Genomic DNA, 16,992 nt, shown 5'->3' with positions numbered 1-16,992 from the left:
TCAATAAATGCATGGATTCCTTTACACTTTAAAAAGACAATTCTTTCCTTTCTAAAGGCTGTTTCTGGGTGTTCCTGCTGTGAAATCAGCCCATAAAACCCAGATTTAATGGAAATTTACTTGGTAAAAGGATAAAATAGTAAATAGAATAGTGAAGAGTTCAGCTGTTTCTCTCCCTTTCTACCTTTGGCAAGTGATAATACCTGTAATGCAAACCATGTAATTTTCTATCCGATTACTCTTTTACTTATTTATTTCATTAGAGAAAGGTTGGCATTCAATTTCATTTGTGAAGTGTAGAATCAAGCCCTTTTTATATATCATAATACCCCAAAATGTTTTGCAGTTTTTTGTCTATGACACAGGAACTTCTTTCTCATTGATACCTTGGCTAACGAAACCCATAAAGCAAATGTTGTTATATGAAATACTTTAGCAAAGAGAACATTGAGCTAACAGTAAAATCCCTGGCAATTTGTAAGGGCAGATGACCATTTTGGATGCTTGATGGGTTATTCTAAAAAGCAATGCATCTTGAAAATGAAGAATATTCTTTGCTTGAGGGGATTTTCTCCAAACCAAATCCCTTCTAAATTCTACTCTCTTTAGTAAGTATGAAAAGGAGGCAGAGTCTCCTTTATTACAGTAGGAATTTTACCCTGATTCATCTGTATCTTTTGATTCTTACTGGGAATACTAGACCCTATTATTTTCTCTCCCTCTTCCTTTCTTTCTTTGAGATTCATATCCAGTTTTAATTAAACTTTTTTAAATTTTGAGATATTGTAGATTCACATGTATTACTTATAAGGCATAATACAGCGAGATCTTATGTACCCTTTACTCTGTTTGCTCCAATAGCAGCATTTTTCTAAGCTATAATACAATAACCAGGATATTAACATTGAGAGAGTGTAGAAGCAAAACGTTTTCCCCACCATAACAATCCCTCATATTGTTATTTTTTAGCCACACTTTTTCTCCTGTCCCTACCCATTCCTTAACCCCTGGCAACCAATAATCAGTTTTCTAGTCCCATAATTTTGTCTTTTCAAAAATGTCATATAGGGCTTCCCTGGTGGCGCAGTGGTTGAGAGTCCGCCTGCTGATGCAGGGGACACGGGTTCGTGCCCCGGTCCGGGAAGATCGCACATGCCGTGGAGCGGCTAGGCCCGTGAGCCATGGCCGCTGAGCCTGCGTGTCCGGAGCCTGTGCTCCGCAATGGGAGAGGCCACAACAGTGAGAGGGCGGCGTACCAGAAAAAAAAGTCATATAAATGGAATCATACAGTGTCTTAGTCTGCTTATGCTGCCATAACAAAATATAATAGATTTGATGGCTTAAACAACAGCAATTTATTTTCTCACAGTTCTGGAGGCTGGAAAGTCCAAGATGAAGGTGTTGGCCGATTCAGTTCCTAATGAGAGCTCTCTTCTTGGAGAAGAGTGCCTTCTAATTGTGTTCTCACGTTATGGAGAGAGAGTGTCAGCAAGCTCTCTGGTATCTCTTCTCATAGGGCACTATTCCCATCATGAAGTCTTCACCCTCATGACCCCATCTAACCCTGTAAGTACCATCACATTGCGGGGTTAGGGCTTCAACATGGGAATTTTGGAGGGACACAAAACATTCAGTCTATAATATATAATATCGAACCTTTGGGGATTGATTTTTTTTCACTCATCATAATTCTCTGATTTATCCAAGTTTTTGTGTGTATCAGTACTTCTTTTTTTTTTATTGCTGAGTAGTATTCTCTGTTCTGGATTTACTGTGGTTTGTTTAATCATTTACCTGTTGAAGGACATCTGTGCTGTTTCCAGTTATTAGCTATTACAAATAAACTGCTATAAACATTTGTGTACTGTTTTTTTATGGGTGTGAGTGTAACTATTCTTTCCTCTGGGATAAATGCCCAGAAGTACAACTGCAGAGTCATATGGTAATTGCATGTTTCATTTTTAAAGAGACTGTCAAATTGTTTTCCAGAGGGCTCTACCTTTTTACATTCACACCTGTGATTTTCCCATTTCTAATTTTTTTTTTTTAAATCGTTGAGTTTTGGGAGTTATATATTCTGTAGCCTCATCCTTTGTTGGATATGTGATTTGCAAACACGTATTTTGTCCTGTCTGTAGCTTGTATTTTCATCCTTTAACAGGGCCTCTAGCAAAGCAAGTTGTTACTGTTATCGATGTCCAATTTACCAAAATTTCATCTTGCTTTATAGTTTTAATTTTACATTTAGGTTTGTGATTCATTTTGAATTATGTTTGTATAAAATGTGATTCTTAGGTTAAGTTTAATTTGTTTTGCCTTTGGATATCCAATTGCTTCATCACTATTTGTTGAAAAGTTTTGTTGATTGATTTGTGCAGCTTTTTTTTTTTTTTAAAAATGACAGAATTTCAAATGGAGCACAGAGTTTAGCTCCCCTTTCCAAACTCAAGTGTTTTTTGTTTTTCTGGGGGGTGGGCACTTTGGTCAGACTCCTCCCACACTCTATATGCCATCATATGACTTTGTACCCAGACAAAAACAACACAGAATTGGTGACCATTCTCTTATTTTTTCAATCAGTTACCTAAATTCTCACTTATCTTATTAACAGGAATATCAGCAACTCTAACTTTTAAACTTGCTTATGTATTTTATATTTTATTGTCAAAAAATTTGCATAGTTCAAATGGGGTCTTTTGGATTCTTTGAAGTCAATTGGCATGTGATTGATCTATTATTATTATTTTATCTTACTGCCAAACAAAATTATGTCTGGAGATTGGTCTGACAGATGCAGCCTGTGCCCTGCAGTAATGGGTAATAAGTCCTTGCAACTTCAGATCCTTGCAGAGTCTGTAGTGGTCTTTTAACCAATGAGTTGGTAAATTATCTTTTAAATTCTGAAAACACAAAAGTCTTTGGAACTTCTTTTCTAGGTATTGAGCTACTAACTCTCAATCCATTCTTCCAAGAAAGGCTTCTCATAGATACCAAGATGATTTGTTCTTATTCAGTAAGGTGCAGTTCACGGCATTCCTCAAATTAAAACAAATTTTTGCCATATACTTCAAATGAAAGATGTTTTAATCGCTGAGAAGGGGATGAAGTAGATATGGTTCTCATACTTATGTGACCTTAAAATCAGTATCTCTTGGGGATAGTATATTTTTAATATCCGTATAATGTTTTGTTTTTCTAAAGCTTAAATTAAAGAAGAAGGGGAAAAATCCCTGTTTTTGAAAGCAAAGGAATGTGGAATTGGGAAGGTAAAACGACTCTCTCAAGGTCATATCAAAAAGTTCTGGTCCAGGTCTATTTACAATGTATCTTTAAATGTCTCACAGACAGGCACCTGCAAAATGCTAACTACATTCCAGAAATGCATAAATGTATCTTCTCTTAGATTTTATGTTCAAAAGCTTTTTATTTGTAGAATAGTGAAAGAAAAAAGGAAATTGTATTTCACAAGTGTGAAATTGTGTACTTGTATTTCACAAATATACAATATATACAATCTCAGGTCCCTGAAGTTTATCTTTATTTGTAAGATCACTTGCTTGCTTTGTGAGTTGTCTATGCTTCTTCTCAATAACCGGAATGAATGTCTCTGTAGAAACCCAATAATCTTGAGACTGAAAGGAGTAACATATTGTCCTAAGGATAGGCAAGTTATAAGAACTAAAATGCTACATTTTTTACGGCAGGCAACTGAGGTGGCGCTTGGTGGGGAAAAAATGCCTTTTGCTCCTTAGAATGGCAAGTTAATGTCATAATAGTACTACCAACTTTGTGAGTTGCTCCTTTTTCAAGGTCACATCTTCAAAAAAAATCTCAAGAAAGGGTAAAGCAAAAGTATTTTGCGGGGAAAAATATATTAATTTTCTAGTCTGAATTTCTGGCTGTTATCGGTATAATTACTGGTTTGACTTCACATCAGTATACAGGAAATTCTTTATAATAGTTTTCTTTATGTTAAATTGTGACAGCTGCTTTGATTTTGACAGACATCCAGTGAAGTGTTTCCGATGCAGTATGACAGTGCCAGCCATGACGTTAATTGCATCTTTTGTGGGAAAATGCCACATGTAACATTTCAAACAGAATCCAAACACCAGGGTAACTATTCATTTATTTCACTCTGCAATAGAACTCTGAAATTGGCCTTCATTTTGTCTTCCTCAGTTTCATAATTGACTGTTTCAGCTATATGCACTGATCACATTAGCCAGCACTATCAGTTAACTAGGCTGTCTAATCAAGTATGTCTGTTTTCAACAACATATGTTATCCAGTCCATTTAAGGAGAATATGTTAGAGTTGTAAGCTGTATTTTATTTTAAAGATAAAATTAATTTGAGAAGCAAACAAGTCAGTATTATTTTCCTTAGAAATCCATAAAATATGAAACATCACTTTGAGTTAGAGGCATTGATATGAACGTGTACAAAAAATGTAAATTAATCTCTTCAACTGGAATTAGAGTTTCTTGGGTTCTCTGTTGCTTCCTTTTTTTTTTTTTTGGATAGGAACATCTTTCTTACATTGAATTTAGTGTTATGGTTAAATTACTGCATTGTATACATGCATGTATTCATTCATATATTGATTTAATAAATATTTTTAAATTTATTCAGTTCCAGGCACAGTGGTGAGCAAAACTGTAATTGGTTGCTGTCTTCATAAGGGTCACGTTATATCAAGTATTGCTTTAAAATAATGCATAATTAGTATTATCAAGTGACCCAAGTTTTCTTGCACCTATAGTCAGCTTTACCATTTAGGATATAATAACTTTACCTAGAATCGGAAGGTCCAAATCTTACCCTAGAAGCACTGAAATAATTTTTATTATAATTCCATTTCTTACAGCTTCGAGTTGTACTCCTCACCCACGTGTTGCTTGAGAGTTTTTTAAAAAATCCATATTCATTTACAAGACCCCCGATGCCAAGCTCAGAAAATTAAAACATTCCTGTTTTTTTCTGGGTTGTTATTGTCATGGCAGTGCAGAGAAAATAAATAATGCACATGGCAATAATTTAGTCTGACCATAGGAAATACTTTCCCTGAACCAACCATGGTCTTTCGGGTTCAGTAGTGATGATCAGTTGCTATTCCATAATAGCTATTTCCACATTGATAATGTCAGTGTATTTAACAGATTTGTGTTCATGCTGTTGCAGTTTAAAAAAATTTGCTACCAGCAACTGGTGCTATCTCATGTCTTTGAGAACATTAGCCAAAATATAAAAGTTCAATATCCATTATTGATGAGGACACTGGAGAGACATTTAGAAATAGTTGAATATATTGATTATCAGATGTTATTAAGATATTAAGATAGGGACTAAATGTCCTCAGTTTGCTATTTAGAATTGTGGGACATTAATTAGCCTAAATCACATGATACATTATTCACTTGATTACAGAAGATATTATCATAGGCTGTTTAGAGAGACCTGGTATATGCTTTCAGCCTTGACCCATTGCTTACATATAATTGATGTTCAAGGTTCTATCACCATCTCTCTTTTCATCTTTATACTTGCCTTGAGTGAATTTATGTATTCTTATGACTTTTAGCTATCTTAATGGCTATCAAATCTAGACTTCTTTACTAAAGATAATTTTCAACAATTTGTTCTATGTCTTCATGTCACTTATTTTTTATTACAACATCTTCAAACTTTGAGTTGCTCCCCCAAATTCTGTTCAACATCTTATGTTTCTTAAATTGTTGTCCCCTTCAGATTGCTAGCATAAGATATTGGTAGTGGCTTTATTTGTCCTCTCATCCTAACCTCCATGTCTAAGTTACCAAAATAGGCAAATTTTTCTATTTTCTCTCACGTAGGTGTTGTATTTTTCACTCCTACTGCCATTTCTCTACTTCAGGCCATATTGTTTCCACACACATTTGCCTATTTACAATAGCCTTCCAATAGCTTTTAGAATTCTAAAGAATTCTCTTTAGAAAATGTATAGAATTGGTCCTATTCCTCTATTGTTAGCAATTATCTCATTACTCCAGACACATTAGCCTGACATGCAAGGCTTCTACTCATGCCCACTTCCAAACCATTCTCCACGTACACCAGAGGGACATATTCAAAATGTAAATCAGAGCATGTTCCAACACTGCTTATAAAAACAATGCTGTAAGCTTCCTACGGCTTCTAAAATACAATCTGACCTCCATTTCCCAGCTGAAGGGCTGTGCACGATCTGGCCCTATCTACCTACCTTCCCACACCGTATCTGTGCCCCTCTATTCTGTGCTTTGTATGTTCTGGCAACACTGTCTTTGATAATCAGAAGTACATAGTTAATAAGGTATTTTTTAAGTACTAACTGGGATAGCAGAGAAAATAATGTGTCTTGCCAACTTAAAGGGAAAGGAGAGAATTATATGGAGAATAATTGCTGTAATTCAGTTCCCATTACCACTAATAAAACCAAAGCAGTCATAATCACTAGAAATATTCATTGGTATGCTTTTATTTTATCAAAAGTCTGAAAATGGTTGAGTTGTGATTCTTGACATAATTCATGAGTTTGTATGGGTGTACAGATATAAATGTGTAACTTCACTCATAGGAAAACAGTCAAGGTGCAAATATAATTACACACGGGTTGTCCCTATACTTAAAGTGAGTTGTGTTTCTGGAAAAAATACAGATGTTTCACAATTTTAGAAGATTTTAAAGTAGTCACTTTAACTTTTCCACAATCATAGTTGACTTTAAAATAGTTACCTACTCAAGTCATTTTTAGTACTTTTTTCTTGGTTTTACTTACGGTCTGGTTACCATCATCAGGATACCTCTTATTACATTATATTCACAGACACAATTCCTTGTTTTGTAATTTAATATTTACTGAATATTTTTTCATGTGTGAATAACTCATTGTGTGTAAAGCAGCGAGTTAAACAAGGAAGTTTCAGTTGCTGCAGTCTGGTTAGGAGATGCCAAGAACACTAATAACTGTGTTACCTTGTATATTCCTATTGCTTCCTTAACCTAATTCCTTTATTTCCTTCTCTTGCGAAGATGAAAAGACTCTTGTGAGGTCTTCTAATGAGCTAACATAGAATCGAAAAATAATAGGTTCTGGAGATACACTAAGAAGGGGGCTTTGAAGAAAATCTTTATGCCGGAAGTAGTTTGACCCTTAAGAAGTTTTTGTTGCATCATTTCTTTGTGTGTTGCTTCTATTAGCTGTCAGCTGTTATAAGAACTCTGTGTCTGAAAAAGATTTAGTGAGAATTTATCATTTTTATGTGGGACAAAAACTGAAACTGAAGGCCTGGCTGTTTATGTCCTGATGTATTAACGAAGATCATACACAGCAATATCTATGTGTACACATATCTGTGTGTTGTCATATCACAATATTTTTAACATCTTTATTGGAGTATAATTGCTTTACAGTGGTGTGTTAGTTTCTGCCTTATAGTAAGGTGAATCACATATACATATATCCCCATATCTCTTCCCTCTTGCATCTCCCTCCCTCCCACCCTCCCTATCCCACCGCTCTAGGTGGTCACAAAGCACCGAGCTGAGCTCCCTGTGCTATGCGGCTGCTTCCCACTAGCTCTCTATTTTACATTTGGTAGTGTATATATGCCCATGCTACTCTCTCACTTTGTCCCAGCTTACACTTCCCTCTCCCCATATCCTCAAGTCCATTCTCTAGTAGGTCTACATCTTTATTCCCACCTTGCCCCTAGGTTCTTCATGACAATTATTTATTTATTTTTGGTTTAGATTCCATATATATGTGTTAGCATACGGTATTTGTCTTTCTCTTTCTGACTTACTTCACTCTGTATGAGGAACTCTAGGCCCATCCACCTCACTACAAATAACTCAATTTTGTTTCTTTTTATGGCTGAGTAATATTCCATTGTATATATGTGCCACAACTTCTTTATCCATTCATCTGTTGATGGACACTTAGGTTGCTTTCATGTCCTGTCTATTGTAAATAGAGCTGCAATGAACATTGTAGTACATGACTTTTTGAATTATGGTTTTCTCAGGGTATATGCCCAGTAGTGGGATTGCTGGGTTGTATGGTAGTTCTATTTTTAGTTTTATAAGGAACCTCCATACTGTTTTCCATAGTGGCTGTATCAGTTTACATTCCCACCAAAAGTGCAAGAGGGTTCCCTTTTCTCCACACCCTCTCCAGCATTTATTGTTTGTAGATTTTTTGATGATGGCCATACTGACCAGTGTGAGGTGATACCTCATTGTAGTTTTCATTTGCATTTCCCTAATGATTAGTGATGTTGAGCATCCTTTCATGTGTTTGTTGGCAATCTGTATATCTTCTTTGTATAAATGTCTGTTTAGGTCTTCTGCCCATTTTTGGATTGGGTTGTTTGTTTTTTTGATATTGAGCTGTGTGAGCTGCTTGTAAATTTTGGCAATTAAGCCTTTGTCAGTTGCTTCCTTTGCAAATATTTTCTCCCATTCTGAGAGTTGTCTTTTCATCTTGTTTATGGTTTCCTTTGCTGTGCAAAAGTTTTGACGTTTCATTAGGTCCCATTTTTTGTTTTTATTTCCATTTCTCTAGGAGGTGGGTCAAAAAGGGTCTTGCTGTGATTTATGTCATGGGGGTTTCTGCCTATGTTTTCCTCTAAGAATTTAATAGTGTCTGGCCTTACATTTAGGTCTTTAATCCATTTTGAGTTTATTTTTGTGTATGGTGTTAGGGAGTGTTCTAATTTCATTCTTTTACATATAGCTGTCCAGTTTTGCCAGCACCACTTATTGAAGAGGCTGTCTTTTCTCCATTGTGTATTCTTGCCTCCTTTATCAAAGATAAGGTGACCATATCTGTGTGGGTTTATCTCTGGGCTTTCTATTCTGTTCCATTGATCTATATTTCTGTTTTTGTGCCAGTATCATACAGTCTTGATTACTGTAGCTTTGTAGTATAATCTGAAGTCAGGGAGCCTGATTCCTCCAGCTCAGTTTTTCTTTCTCAAGATTGCTTTGGCTCTTCAGGGTCTTTTGTGTTTCCATATAACTTGTGAGATTTTTTGCTCTAGTTCTGTGAAAAATTCCATTGGTAGTTTTATAGGGATTGCATTGAATCTGTATATTGCTTTGGGTAGTAGAGTCTTTTTCACAATGTTAATTCTTCCAATCCAAGAACATGATATATCTCCCCATCCATTTGTATCATCTTTAATTTCTTTCATCAGTGTCTTATAATTTTCTGCATACAGGTCTTTTGTCTCCTTAGGTAGGTTTATTCCTAGATACTTTATTCCTTTTATTGCAGTAGTAAATGGGAGTGTTTTCTTAATTTCACATTCAGATTTTTCACCATTAGTGTATAGGAATGCCAGAGATTTCTGTACATTAATTTTGCATCCTGCTACTTTACCAAATTGATTGATTCGCTTTAGTAGTTTTCTGGTAGCATCTTTAGGATTCTCTATGTATAGTATATATCATGTCATCTGCAAACAGTGACAGCTTTACTTCTTCTTTTCCGATTTGGATTCCTTTTATTTCTTCTCTGATTGCTGAAGCTAAAACTTCCAGAACTGTGTTGAATAATAGTGGTGAGAGTGGGCAACATTTTCTTGTTCCTGATATTAGTGGAAATGCTTTCAGTTTTTCACCATTGAGGACGATGTTGGCTGTGGGTTTGTCATATATGGTCTTTATTATGTTGAGGTAAGTTCCCTCTATGCCTACTTTCTGGAGGGTTTTTATCATAAATGCGTGTTGAATTTTGTCGAAAGCTTTCTCTGCATCTATTGAGATGATCATATGGTTTTTCTTCTTCAATTTGTTAATATACTGTATCACATTGATTTGCGTATATTGAGGAATCCTTGCATTCCTGGGATAAACCCCACTTGATCATATTGTATGATCCTTTTAATGTGCTGTTGAATTCTGTTTGCCAGTATTTTGTTGAAGATTTTTGCATCTATGTTCATCAGTGATATTGGCCTGTAGTTTTCTTTCTTTGTGACATCTTTGTCTGGTTTTGGTATCAGGGTGATGGTGGCCTTGTAGAATGAGTTTGGGAGTGTTCCTCCCTCTGGTATATTTTGGAAGAGTTTGAGAAGGATAGGTGTTAGCTCTTCTCTAAATGTTTGATGGAATTCGCCTGTGAAGCCATCTTGTCCTGGGCTTTTGTTTGTTGGAACATTTTTAATCACAGTTTCAATTTCAGTGCTTGTGATTGGTCTGTTCATATTTTCTATTTCTTCCTGGTTCAGTCTCAGAAGGTTGTGTATTTCTAAGAATTTGTCCATTTTTCCAGGTTGTCCATTTTATTGGCATATAGATGCTTGTAGTAATCTCTTATGATCCTTTGTATTTCTGCAATGTCAGTTGTTACTTCTCCTTTTACATTTCTAATTCTTTTGATTTGAGTCTTCTCCCTATTTTTTTTTTTTTTTTGTGTATGTGTGGTACGCGGGCCTCTCACTGTTGTGGCCTCTCCCGTTGCATAGCACAGGCTCCGGATGCACAGGCTCTGGACGCACAGGCTCAGCAGCCATGGCTCACAGGCCCAGCCGCTCCGCGGCATGTGGTATCTTCCTAGACCGGGGCATGAACCCGTGTCTCCTGCATCAGCAGGCGGACTCCCAACCACCGTGCCACCAGGGAAGCCCTCCCTTTTTTATGATATAATATTTTTTAAATGTATTTAAAAATTAACTGAAAATCTTTTTTACATCAATAATCAAACAGATTTTGTAAGCTGTTGTCAGATGATAGTTTGTGTTACTTGTGGAAAAATTGGCAATTTGTACCAAAATTAAATTAGAAATTTGCCAATGGGGAATTGTATTTGATTTGAAATGTTTTTTAATCTAAATTCATATTTTTGAATAGTTTTCTTCAAGAGAATATATGATTATTCCTCTAATTTTTATAACAGCAAATTCTCTTTCAAAATTTTCTACTTCACCTTTTCATTCATTTTTATAATTAGAATACTGAAAATTCTACAGAAAGCTGTCTGTTTTTACACTCATGTGAGCTGTGTTTGTGGATGGTTTAGGCACAGAGAATTAAATCTGCATGAAATCATCACGTTTCCCTAGATGTCACCGTGAAATTGGTACTTTCCCCTGAAAATTTCCATGAAATTACAAAAATTATTGCATCTTTGTCTCTGGATGTCTTGCTTTGAAAAATAAAGGAGGCTGAGTCAATCTTTCTTGTATCTCAGTTCCTGGTATAGCTAATTATTCAAGAAACTAATATCATAAATTAAGCAGTAGGAGGAAAAAAGTGTACAGTTTATATAGGAAAATTTTAGAAGAAGTTGAGTCTTACTACATGTCTAAATTCATTAATCAAGGAGCCCTAACTTCTGTTTCCAATGAATGACAGACTATGGCATAACACAAATTGTCCACTTTTGCCAGTTTCATAATTAATTGTAATAACTGTAGGCAAATAATGTAATAATATGTATTGTCATTATGACTGGTTAAATTGATGAATTAACTATAATGAAAGCTGCTCTCTTTTATTGTTTATGAAAATGGTCTTTCAAGAATGATTTAAAGTATATATTTAGATTACATGTGTGCCCCCACCCACCGCCTTCTAATATTGGTATGGGAGATATTTAAGTATAATTATTTCCTCTGTATTTTGAGATTATACATCCCTACACTTTTAATATCATGTTTGGACATGTGACTTGCATTGCCCCTCTTCACAAGACGATTATGGCTTCCTGCTTCACTGACACCACTCTTGATATATGATTTGCCTGGGCCATAAATGTGAGTAAAGGGGTTTTGTGCCAACATCTAAGTATGTACCTTGGAGCCACTGTATGGTTCTGCCATAGTGTCTTTTCCTTCTGTCATAAGACACAATTCTGTAGCTAGGGGCTGCTCCTTTAGTCCAGACTGCTTGAGTCCCAAAATTAGGAGGAAAGAAGCTACCTTGCAGCCAACCCACAATGATTATGTGACATGAAGTGAGAATCCTTTACCCTTGTAAGGTAACTCATTGAGAATGTGGATTTGCTACTACAGCAAAACTTACTTGAAGTTGACTAATACAGTGGGCAAGTCAAATTTAAAAGTATTTCAACTTGCTGAAGTAGACGAAGACCATTCGCTGATATTTATTTTTTTATTTTTTGAATAAAAATAAAAGAAAAATGTTATCATGCTCTTCACCCCAATTATTTCTGATTATTTGACAATAACTCTTGCCACACAATATCAAAATGAAATGTAACTGATCAAATGTGACATAGAATCAATGGTAAAAATCTCTGTTAACATTTTTATTTGAAATATTTACAGAAACCCTAGTTTATGACTCTGAAGCATGCCCATAATTAACTCCTTAATGATATACCTTTTTATTTTTGGTATATTTCTCTTTTTATAGAATGTTTTCTCATAGAGGGAAAGAAAATAGATCTAATACCAGCTATTCTATCTTAAGAATAACTAGCTCCTAAGTTTTTAATTTATTTAATTTAATTATTTCATAGATAATTCAACAAACATTTATTTGCTGCCTGCTACTACAATAGCATGTTGATATTTATTGAGTGTTAACTTTATGCCAGGAACTGCTCTAGCACTTTTGTTGACTCAATTTAGTCCTAAGGTGGATACTATTATTATCTCCATTTTACAGTTAAGTAACATTTTACAGTAAGTTATGGGAAGATTTGGTAACTTGTTTGTAGCACACAGTAGAATGAAGATTTGAGCCCAGTCTGGCCCTAGAGTCCCCACTGCCCTTAAAGCACTAGCTAAGCTGCTTTTCACACTGGTGCACTATTTTTTTTTGTGTGTCAGACCTTATTTTAGGTTTCGAGAATATAGCAATAAACAAGATGGTTAAGAGTCTAAATGTAATGGAGCTACAACACGAATGAAAATAACTCTTATCATTTCAATTTATGATTGAATATGCTCTAAAGAATAAAGGGGGGAGGATGAAAGAGATGACTGTGAAGGAGCAATATGTGTGAAAAGGCGAGAACCATGGAAGTGTGATACCTGGAAACCAATGGAAAAAAGCATTTCAGAAAGAATGAAGTGTAACAGTGTCATATGATGATGAGCGTTGAGTAACAAGTATTGAATAAAATTTGGGTTTGGCAACATGGGAATCTTTGGCGTTGAAAAGGGTGGTTTCAGTGGATTTGTGGGCATAAAATCCTGATACTTAGAGATTAAGAGAGAGATTAAGGAAAGAATGGGAACTTCTGTTTCTGCAGTTGGGATAACTTGGTAACCTGAATAAGCATTTCCCTGAAAACAGCAGTTGCAGTAACATAAACAACAAATGCTAATAAACAAACAGACAAATTTGAAAGAAAATTTCTTAGAAAATGAAGAATCCTCAAAAGGCAAAGACAGCATGAATGTTGGAATCCATAAAGGTAAGGGTGCACTCAAGCCAGTTTTGAACCTGTAGATTCCTCCTGAAATCTGGTGATAAATGAAGCTTATTTTGATAACCGTGAGGTAGGGAGAGGTCAGAGGACTAATCCTAGAACCTGCCCAAGTAGAAAACCTAATTGAAGACACTGGAATAAAGCTGATACCCCAGATGAGTACAAACTCAATATAAGAGAGAACTAAAAATAACCTTACCTCCCAAATGGAAAATAAACAAAATGTGTCTATTTAAACTTGGTGCTAGATGGGGACGTGTGGGAGGAACTTCACTTTGAGTATTTGAAAGCAATTTCTGGATCTCACTTGAGATTTGTTCATATCTGGTGAAAACAAAAACAAAACAAAAAACAACTGTAATCTAAAATATTTTTAAAAATGGCCCTGAATAAAAAAAAAAAAAAAAAAAAAAAAAAGTGGCCCTGAATTTGTTGTGCTCTCAGAAGCCTGGCAAGCAAAAGCGTATCATCTCTGGAGGAATGCATTTTCAATACACAACTTAAAATATTAACATAAAGTACAAGAAAATGCAACCAGAGATGAGAATCACAAAATATGGGAGGAACCTAGCCTCTATGACTAGAGCTGCCAAAAACAATTGATACCTGAAGTAAATCTATAACGTATTCAAATATTGCAATATTATGATAAATTCAATATTTTAAAGAGAAAAATATGTCAGAAATGGAAAATACAAAAATTAAAAATGGTATGGATGGATTAAACAGCAAAGTTACCCAGGTAAAGAAAGAATTAGTAAGCTTGTGAAATTCAGAGGGAGGAATTGCAAAACAGCACAGAAAGAAAGAGAGATGAAAAATATGGAGAGGTTAGAAGGCACTGAAATTAGGATGAGCATGTCTAATACATATCTAATCAACAAAGAATAGGTAAAACATACGAGAGACAGTATTCAAAGTAAAAATTGATGACCAAGACAACAAAACACAGACTCAGGAGACCCACTAGATTTAACTATTTCACACAAGATAAATAAAAGGATACTCCAATCCAAACATATCATAGACTTAGAACACCAGGTATAAAATTAAGTTCTTAGAAGTCAGAGAGGAATTAAAAGGAAAAAACACCCAGTTTATTTTTAAGTAAACTGGCAACCCAACTCACAGCAGAAGACCGTTAAATCATATTTTCTGTGTGCTGATAAAAAAAAATAACTTGTAACCTAAAATTATATAACAAGCAAAGTTATATTTTGAGAATTAGGGCTTAAAATCGACAATTTCAGACAAACAGAAGTAGAAACATTTAACACTAATAGAACTTACACCAAAAATTCTTCCTGTAGAATATATTTCATGGAGAAGGAATTTGATTTAATTCGGAAAGGCTGAGAAGCAAGAATAAATGATGCACACAGGAACTGGTTAATATGTATGTTATATATAAACTTTGCATGAAAAACAAAGTTTAACATTTACAGTGTTATATGAAAAAAAGATATAACTAAAATGCTGAACAACATTACCTTGTAAGTTAGGGAGGTGGTGAGAGAGAGTGATTTGTTTTCCTGTATTGCTTAAAAGGAGCATGTAGATACTGAAAATATAACTTTTGTTAAATATAATGCCAAAATCACTGAAAGAATAGAAATCGAATGTATCCAAAATGAAATGAAAAATAACAAATACATCAAAATAAACAGAGGAGGAAGAAAGGAAAAAGGAACAAGAAAAAGAGTAGAGAAAATGTGAGGAATAAATCTAAGCGTATCAATAATTACAAAAATTTGCAATTAAAAGACAATATTCCAGATAGGATTTAAAAATTCAGTTGTATTCTATCTTAAAGAGAGTAACAAAAATATAAGGATAATTTTCCAGTTTTCAGTTCAGCACATAAGGAGCTTAGAAATTGTCACTGTGTCCTAACAAGTAGATAGCTGAACAAACTGAAAAATCAACAACTCTCAGATTATTCCAAGAAGTGAGGTCGCAGGGCAAATCACTGCCACCAAATTGGAGAGACAGACAGGGAAACATGAAGAATCACAACTTGCTGGAGCCTAAATTCTCAAGCAGAAATCTCCACAGGAAGCAGTACTGGGATAGGAAAATCTGAACTGTAGTTGACAAGTTGTTGGGACTCAGGGTGGAAAACTCAGAGAGGTAAAAACCACAGGGGGACCCAGTCATGGGGGTGGGAGGTGGTGGGGATTGACTAGATACGCTCTGTGAGTTTTACCTCCCGGAGCTATACTAAGTTCTCATGGTGAATATTGGGAAGAAACCCTCATGCTTCCAGCAAGAGGGGACAGGATCCATTTTGAAATATGCCAGAGCATCCTGTCCTTCTTAACAAAACCTTCCCTTAGAAGAAGCTATTTAAGGGCCTAGACTACTGAAGTATTATCAGAGTCAAACTGATCTAGTGAAAGGGAAATGCTCAACACCTGCTCACTATATCCTTACACGTGGAGGAAGGGAAATAAGGTTCAGCGCACTGTAACTTTCCATGTCGGGGAAGCCCACTGTAGGCATAGTGTCCCACAAAATGACAAGGAAAACCTGAGAAGCAGTTGTGAAGTTCACAGTTCAGAAGCATAGGTTCACTAAAAGACTAAGATTTAATTATAGCACTATAGAATGCTTCCCCTCATCCCATACTTACCACCATGTTAAATAAAGTCTTATCTGCCTCAGTTCCTTTTACCCAGTACATCATGTTTGACTATAAAGACAAACTTACAAGGCATACCACAGGTCAAAACCACAGTTTGAAGAGACAAAGCACTAGAAGCAGACTCAGATAAGACAGGGATGTTAGAATTATCAGAATGTGAACTTAAACAACTATGATTATTATGCTAGGGGCTCTAATGGATAAAAGAGACAGCATGCAAGAACAAATGAGTACTGTAAGCAGAGAGTTGGAAATTCTAAGAAAGAATAAGTATTTCCAGAGATTAAAAACAGTGTAACAGAAATGAAGGATGCCTCTGATGGGCAAAAATATAAGGATAATTTTTCAACTGAGGAAAGAATTTGTGAATTTGAGGATGTGTCAACAGAAACTTCTAATACTGAAAGGCAAAAAGAAAAAAATACTAAAAACATATAAATAGATTACACAAGCACTGTGGGACAACTACAAAAGGTGTAACATAGGTATAATTGGAATGCCAGAAGGGGAAGAAAGAAAGGAAAAGAAGATGTATTTGAAACAATCATGATTGAGAATTTCCTCAAATTAATGTCAAACACCATAGATCCAGGATGAATGATAAGATAAATGCAAGATAAATGCAAAAAAGATTTATACCTAGGCATATCAAATTCAAACTACAGAAAATCAAAGGTGAATTAAAAAATCTTGAAAGAAGCCAGAGGAGACAAAAAGTTATCTATAGAGGAGCAAAGATAATAATTGCATGTGACTGCTTTTCAGAAACTACACAAGCAAGAAGAGAGTGGAGTGAAATATTTAAGGTGTTGAGAGATAAAATAATTAAAAAATTCTTTACCCTGTGAAATTATTCTTCAAAAGTGAAGTGATATTGTATATCAACTGCATCTCACTAAAAAAAGTGAAGGAGAAATAAA

General features: G+C 35.2%; 1 pseudogene; it reads left to right on the top strand.

Annotated features, from left to right (window-relative positions):
- The first annotated feature begins 1,392 nt into the window (after positions 1-1,392).
- LOC114901338 overlaps positions 1,393-16,992 on the top strand; it is a 58,728-nt pseudogene continuing 43,128 nt past the window's right edge.

This window comes from Monodon monoceros, unplaced genomic scaffold (genome assembly GCF_005190385.1).
Source record: "Monodon monoceros isolate NGI ecotype Baffin Bay Population unplaced genomic scaffold, NGI_Narwhal_1 Super_Scaffold_2, whole genome shotgun sequence".
Taxonomy (NCBI): Eukaryota; Metazoa; Chordata; class Mammalia; order Artiodactyla; family Monodontidae; genus Monodon; species Monodon monoceros.
Note: the sequence above shows the minus strand (reverse complement) of the source record. Positions and strands in the feature narration are given on the sequence as shown.